The sequence below is a fragment of the Gossypium hirsutum genome, chromosome A11 (assembly GCF_007990345.1).
Source record: "Gossypium hirsutum isolate 1008001.06 chromosome A11, Gossypium_hirsutum_v2.1, whole genome shotgun sequence".
Lineage (NCBI taxonomy): Eukaryota > Viridiplantae > Streptophyta > Magnoliopsida > Malvales > Malvaceae > Gossypium > Gossypium hirsutum.
The window spans coordinates 33,868,577-33,875,995 of record NC_053434.1 but is presented as its reverse complement, the minus strand read 5'-3'; the positions used below and the strand labels follow the sequence as shown (position 1 = coordinate 33,875,995).

Genomic DNA, 7,419 nt, shown 5'->3' with positions numbered 1-7,419 from the left:
ATTGATTAAGACAATACCCAAGGAAAAATCCACCTAGACTTCACTTGTTATTTAACTCTGAATCAGACAATTTATTCATTTGACTTGATCCGTAGAAATCCCTAAATTATATTATTATCTCCCTCGAGACTAATAACGTCTAACCCTAGGTTGATTCATTGAAATCTCTTTCTAATTAACACCCTAGTGTTGCATTAACTTGATCTATGGACTCCCTTATTAGGTTTCACCCTAATCCAGTAAAATCTTGTCACCTTATCTCTAAGCTTGCAATCAACTCCGCTTAATTACAACAAATTTACTCTTAGACATGGACTTTTGCTCCTCTGAATAAGCGCAATAACTTGAATCAATATCCTCAAATATTAAAACAAGAATTAAGAACACATAATTAAGAACAAGTCAAATATTTATCAGACAATTTAGATAATAATAACAAGATCTGTCTTAGGTTTCATTCCCCTTAGGTATTTAGGGGTTTAGTTCATAATTATGAAAGAAAACATCTCAAAAGAATAAAGATAACAAAACATAAAGAAAACCCAAAACTCCTAAAGGAAATTGAAGAGAGATCTTCAGTCTTGACGATGAATTCAGCGTCTGAGATGGATCAATCGGCTTTCCTTAGGTAATTCCTTGCCTCCTGCTCCGTGTCCCCCCTTCTAAGTGCCTCCTCAGGTGTTTAAATAGGCTTTAGAATGCCTAAGAGCCCTCAAATGTGGCCTTTTTCGAATAGGACTATACTTGGGCTCGACAGGGACACACCCGTGTGACACTCCCGTGTGCAATTGCTTTAGACCGTGGTCAAGGCTGTTAAATAGGCACGGGCGTGTAGTCTACCCGTGTGAGTCGTGCTTCGATTCTACCAAATGGACACGGCCGTGTGGCCTACCCGTGTGAGGAAGTCCAGGCTGTGTTGATTTCTCATGTTGGCCCATTTTCTCTGTTTTTGGCCGGTTCTCGCTCTTTTTACTCTCCTATGCTCACCTAAGTATAAAACATGAAATTAAAGGATTAGGAGCATCGAATTCACCAAGTCTAAGGAGAAATCATCCTTAAATGTTCTAAGCATGGGATAAAAATATGTATAAATTATGGTTTATCAAATACTCCCTCACTTAAGCGTTTGCTTGTCCTCAAGCAAAATCCTCAACTTACAATCAAAATAAATTCTTCTCAACTTATAATCCCTATCGATAATATCCCAAAATAAACCATAAGTACTCATACATTGAGAATTCAACTAGAAGAACATCAAAGTTTCAAACATTCCAAGTTGAGCATTTTATCACGAAAACATAGGTGTCTCCCCTCATTTAAGTGATTACCTTTAATTCAAAATATCATAAAGTTTAACATCCTCACTAAGGATTCACTCAAATCACTCGAGGTGTTTAAGGATAGTAAATGAAGCACTCATTAGTCAAAATGAAAATTTATTTCCATAGGATTGCATGAAAATCAAATCTCCACCAATATATATTGAGATGATACGTCAATAAAAAGGTCTTTAGAGGGTTGTAACGTGGCTTTGGTTAGGGGGTGTGGTCACAAGCTGAAAGAAAAGGTTAGAATCAAGATTGAATTGAAAAATTACCTAACTAGAAAAATAACTAATCATTAATTGAATACAAGTGAGCTTCTTCTCAGAATATGGAATTAACACTTAAGCTCAAAAAAATGACGAATTACTACTAATATATATGTATGTATTTTTTTTAAGAACAAGTCAAATAACATAGGCTATCTATCAAAAATAAAACATAGCTAAGCAATTTATTCAAATCAAATCTCGACAAAAATAGAGATCAAATTAATTTAGGGGATTTCAATAATAATGGGTTAAGGGTTAATGTTGAGGGTAAATTAATGAATGGGTTGTTAGGCTCAAGGTGGTTCACTCAGGGTTAATTGTGAAGGTAGGCTTTTATGGAGTGAATGGGTTAAACCTAAGTGCCTTTATCATATCGACATATCAAATCACATGGTGTGGTCTTGACATGCATAATCAAGCAAGTTCTAGAATGACAATTCAATATTGACGCACTCAAAGCAACAATAAAAGTGAGCATGAAAGAAATAATAGATGCTCTAAAGGCTCAAGATCTCATAAAAATTATGGCTTTTTGCTGTTAAAACTTGTGAATTTTAACTCAAGATAATACCTAAACTTGGGAAAATAACCTAAAAAAATATTAATTCTTAAAAATCAACTTATCATGCTTGATTCTCTAATTCTTTAAAGTTTAAACAATCAATGCATGAATGCCTATGTTTTAATTCGAGACATATCAATAAAAATAATAAATTAATCAAAATTCATTTTAATAATGATATGACAAGATCACATGAAAATAAGACAAAGGTCATGGATTTTTCTTTAATGAAATAGATAACCCCCTACACTTAAGGTGTATATTGTCCTCAATGTACAAAGTTAAATTTAATGAAAAATATAGATATAAGATCATAAGATAGGGAGAGAAGTGAAACTTCCTGAATGATGAATAGACTCCTTGAATTGGAGTTATGGAGAGTAATCGGCCGAGGCAATGATGAAATTGGAGGAGGATACTCCGGTGGTGGTAGAGGTTGGTTCCACAACCACAGTGTCCAGCGAAGAGTTTATCGTGGTGGTCAGGCAGGATATGGCTGCCATAGAGAACCTTTTCCAGTGGAGTTTCGAGTTCTTAAGTGATGATGAGCTTTTGAGCTCTTTATAACTGTGATAAAATCAAGAACTCTTTAGGAAATATGGAGAAGCATAATTACTCATAATGAAATAGTCGAAACTATAATTTATTAAATAAAAATTATTAAACCTAAAAATGAAATAGAATTAAATGAAGATAAAATAAAAAGTACTTAAAGAAGATAATAAAGATAAAAGGGAAAATAAAAATAAAAAATAACAAAAAATAAAAAATCTTTAAACATCGTCATCGCCGGATGGTTCGCGAGGTGGTGGTGGCGATAAGATGTGGAGGTGCTGACAAATCTGATGTAGAGTAGCATCAATGTGATCAAAGTACTGAAAATACTGCTGCTCAAATCAAGTAAAGTGCTCAGAGATGTCAGAGTATGAAGCCGCCGCATGAACTGGACGATGGATGGGTGGTGGCTGAGACGGTGGGTCCTTGTGTCGTGAAGGGACATCATCAGGAATGTCCTCTGGGTCCTCCTACTCGGCTGATTGGACGAGGTGGTACTGAGAAGGGTTGGTTCCACGTCGTTGCTCGATAATCCTCATATGAAGCATGCTCGGGAAGCCCTGTGGGGACATCTAGCCGATGAGGGTGAGGGAGGATGATTGTGCTGCTGTGTTGAGGAGCCTGTAGTACCGTGCCAGTCTAGTCACATAGGGACCAATGGAGATGACTCCTCTCCTATGCCGCTGCGTCTGATGGCGAATGGCGAGGGCAATAAAATAGGTAGGGTCAAAGACGTACCCGTTCGCCACACTATATAAAAAGTAGGCGTCATGAGTGTTGACGACGTCGGTGTTATCTCGTCGCCCTATCAGAGTGTGGGCCAAGATGGCGTGTAAGTACCTCAGAGATGGGGCGAGGGCCGATGCCTTGGAGTGACTAGGGTCTTAGGTGGCTGAAGAAGGAAGGAGGGCCCTCTAGCAGTTGGAGGGAGACAAGTGGATGTGGCAATGGAGTGTGTCAAAATCATCGTCGTCCATGAACTCCTCCGTATAGAGCCCCAGAGCGACGCCGAACTCAGGTACGCTCAACTGGGGGAAAACTACCAAGATGGAACTGGACCGTTCCAGGATCACCAAACTCCGTCACAACTACTTGGAGGTGGAAAGTCAAAGAGAGTTCGAGTTTGAGCTCGAGGTACGTCAGCTCGACGATCTCAAAGAATAGCCCCCACGAGTCAGTCGTCAGGAGGGCTCAGAATGCATCAGCCAGTTGAATTTGTTCAAGTGCGGCCCAATCAATGCAGCGGCCCGTACCTAGGAGTTGGGCCCGAAGTATGTGGAAAAATTCCTCTTGAGGTCCCAAAGGAAACTGGAGAATGGGTGCCTGATCTCCGCGGTAGGACCCGAGGATGACGCTGCTCCTTTCCTCTTCTTCGTGGCTTGGGACATCGATGGTGGTATTGTGGTCGGTGCACGGGCGTGGCAGGAAGGGCGTGTGAAGGAGTTGAAGCGGCTAAGGTTAGGTATTTTGGGGAAGGAGATGATGAATAGTGAGGGGTTTATATAGATTTTGGGGCACACGGCCGTGGGGCACGCCTATGTGCCCTAATTTTAGCTCGTGTGTTTTGTAATTTTTAAATTTGGGCAAGTATAAAATTCGTCCCACGCCCCTGTTCTTTGGGTGCGTTGATGCACACGGCCATGTTGCACAACCGTGTTCTACTTCATTCACTTCTCCCACGCCCGTGTGTATAGGTGCACACCCGTGTTGGTTTATTAGTCATGAGCATGGGTGGTGGGCACGGGTGTGTCCACGCCCGTGCTAAATTCTCAGTTTCAACCACAGTTTTTAAACATGGGCATGTTGTATGCCCGTGTTGTTTTGACAGACTCGCCCACAGCCACGTCGTACGACCGTGGCAACTTATCGCATCTTGTGTTGGGGAAAAAATTTTGCCTTGTTTTCACACAGCCGTGTCTCAGCCCATGGTATGAGCATGGCCTAAGGCACGCCCGTGTGCCTGGCCGTGTAGATTAGAAAACTTGTGTTTCAAGGACTCAGTTAGTGATTAGATGTTAAAAACTAAAATTTTAAAGAAATCAATACTGTTAGTGCTGGGGTTGCCTCCCGAGAAGCACTTATTTAGAGTCTAAGCTTGACTTACCTCTCTTTGCGTAATCATGGTGGTGCAAGGAGTTTACACTCCTCATCCCTACTATCAATTTCATCAAAATAAGGTTTTAAACGAGTACTATTTACCTTAAAAGTTTCGAATTTGGGATGAATTACCTCGACTATACCGTATGGAAAAATGCTGAGTACCGTAAGTGGGGTTGCTCCGTTAGGTTCAGAAGTGGCAATACGAGGGTCTGCTGCATCTAGTAGTACTTTGTCTCCAACCTTAAGTTGATTTGGTGAAATATTGAGCTCATCATGACATGATTTTGGTTTATCATGTGTCTTTGGTTGATGTCTTCGCCATCCATCTAGTTCTTCGATTTGTAGCCTTCGTTCTTCATAGATGGGTTCTTTGTTGTTACTTGAACAAGGCTCATGTGTACTCTTCGAATGTGTTTCCTGTAAAGAAGGTTGCACCACATGGTCAGTATTAGTAGTATGATTTATACAATCACCCTCGATATTTGATGTGTTACTTAAATTACAAGCTTGAAGGGTGATTGTTTCCTCACCCACACGAAGTGTGAGTTCACCAGTACCAACATCAATTATAGTTCTAGTAGTTGCTGAAAAAGCCTCCCTAAAATTAAAGGCACGTTACTATCCTCCTCTATGTCTAGAACAACGAAATCAACTGGGAATATAAAATTTTCAATTTTAGCGAGTACATCTTCAATAATATCCCTAGGAAATCTGATTGTTTTATCTGCTAATTGAACGCTCATCCTAGTTTGTTTGGGTTTCCCAAGACCTAGTTACTTAAACATTTTGTAGGGAATGACATTGATACTACCCCCTAACCTAAATCAGCCAAGGCATTACTAGCATCTAAGCTACCAATTAAACAAGGAATCGTAAAACTCCTTGGATCTTTCAATTTGTTGGCCAGCTTATTCTGCAAAATGGCTAAGCAAACTGCATTCGTCTCCACATGCGATGACTCGTATAACTTTCGCTTATTTGCTAAAATCTCCTTTGAAAATTTGACAGTGTTTGGCATTTACGAAAGAGCCTCAATAAACAGTAAGTTAATATGTAATTTCTTTAAAATTTACCGAATTGTTCATTTGAGTGGTCTTTCCTTGTCGCGTTAGGGTATGGTACACGTGGTTTGTACTCTTTACTTACCTATGTTTGGTTATTGTGGTCCACCTCGTCTTAACCTTTACTTACCACAGTTTCTTGCCTCAGTTCTAGTTCAAGTGCAACTAACCCTTCCTCATCTTGAATGGCAATCGCATTGAGCTGCTCTCTTGGGTTAAATTCAGTGTTACTCGGTAGGCTACCTTGTGGTGGTTCAGATATCAATTTAGCGAGCTAGCCTATCTGAGTTTGAAGCCCTTGGATCGATGCTTGTTGATTCTTAAGTGCTGTCTCGGTATTCTAAAAATGAGTTTCTGACACCGAGATGAATTTTGTTAGCATCTTCTCAAGGTTTGGATTTTTATCTTGTTGGTAAGGTGGTTGTCGGAAGCCTGCAGGTGGTGGTGGTCTCTGATTCCCTTGGCCTCCCCATAAGAAAATTGGGTGGTTCCTCCATCTTGAGTGTTGCTATAAGGATTTTTCTGAGGTCTAGGATTATTACCCATATAATTTAATTGCTCATTTTCCATGTTGTGGCCATAAGGTGTGTATTCTGAATTGCTCGTCCCTCTTCCACTTGCATTGCATTTCATTACTAGGTGAACCCGTAAAGAACCAAGAAAACCATCAATTTTTTATTCAAAAGTTCAACCTGATTAGAGAGCATGGTGACTGAATCGACGTTAAAAATGCTGGTTGCTTTCGTTGGCTTTGTCCTCATGACTTGCCACTGATAATTATTTAGTGACATCTCTTCTATAAATTCATAAGCATCCTTAGGTGTCTTATTATTGATTGTCCCACCAGCGGCTACATTAACCATCTGTCTAGTCGAAGGATTCAGCCCATTGTGAAAAGTTTCAACCTGTAGCCAGAGTGGTAACCCATGGTGAGGGCACCTTCTCAACAGGTCCTTGTATCTCTCCCATGCATCATATAGTGTTTCTATATCCATCTGCACTAAAGAAGAGTTCACTCCTTAATTTACCTGTTTTAGCCGGCAAAAAATATTTAAGTAAAAACTTTTCGATCATTTGTTCCCAAGTAGTGATTGACCCTCGTGGTAACCTTCCAGAAGTGAATAAAAGAGAAAATTAGAAAGGAAAAAAAATTAAATTGCAAATAAAGTAAAACAGCTAAAGTAATAAAAATCGAGTGTTCCTAATATCTTAGTTCCCTAGCAACAGCGCCAAAAACTTGATACGTAATATTCGCGACAGGTTTTAAAAATTTATAATTAATCGTTCTTGAAACTAACTATTATCACGATGAAGGCAAGTTTACCTATCGAACAGTAGTATAGCTTTAGCAAGACTGGATTGTCGAACCCAAAGGAACAAAGAGTACTAGTAATTACTTTCTTTTTATTATCTAGCCTAAAAATTAAGGGATTTGTTTATCTAAACTAATTAACTAAACTAAGGGTGCACAGAGAGAAATTTGAGGAAAAGCTTTTGGGAAAACTTGATTGATTAAGACAATACCCAAGGAAAAATCCACCTAGACA

At 39.5% G+C, this 7,419-nt stretch overlaps 1 non-coding gene across 1 annotated transcript; it reads left to right on the top strand.

Moving 5' to 3' along the window:
- Positions 1 to 6,793: 6,793 nt before the first annotated feature.
- On the top strand, positions 6,794 to 6,898 carry LOC121210205 (small nucleolar RNA R71). Its single transcript, XR_005905329.1, has one exon. It is a non-coding gene; the product is annotated as a small nucleolar RNA R71 (small nucleolar RNA).
- Positions 6,899 to 7,419: the final 521 nt, after the last annotated feature.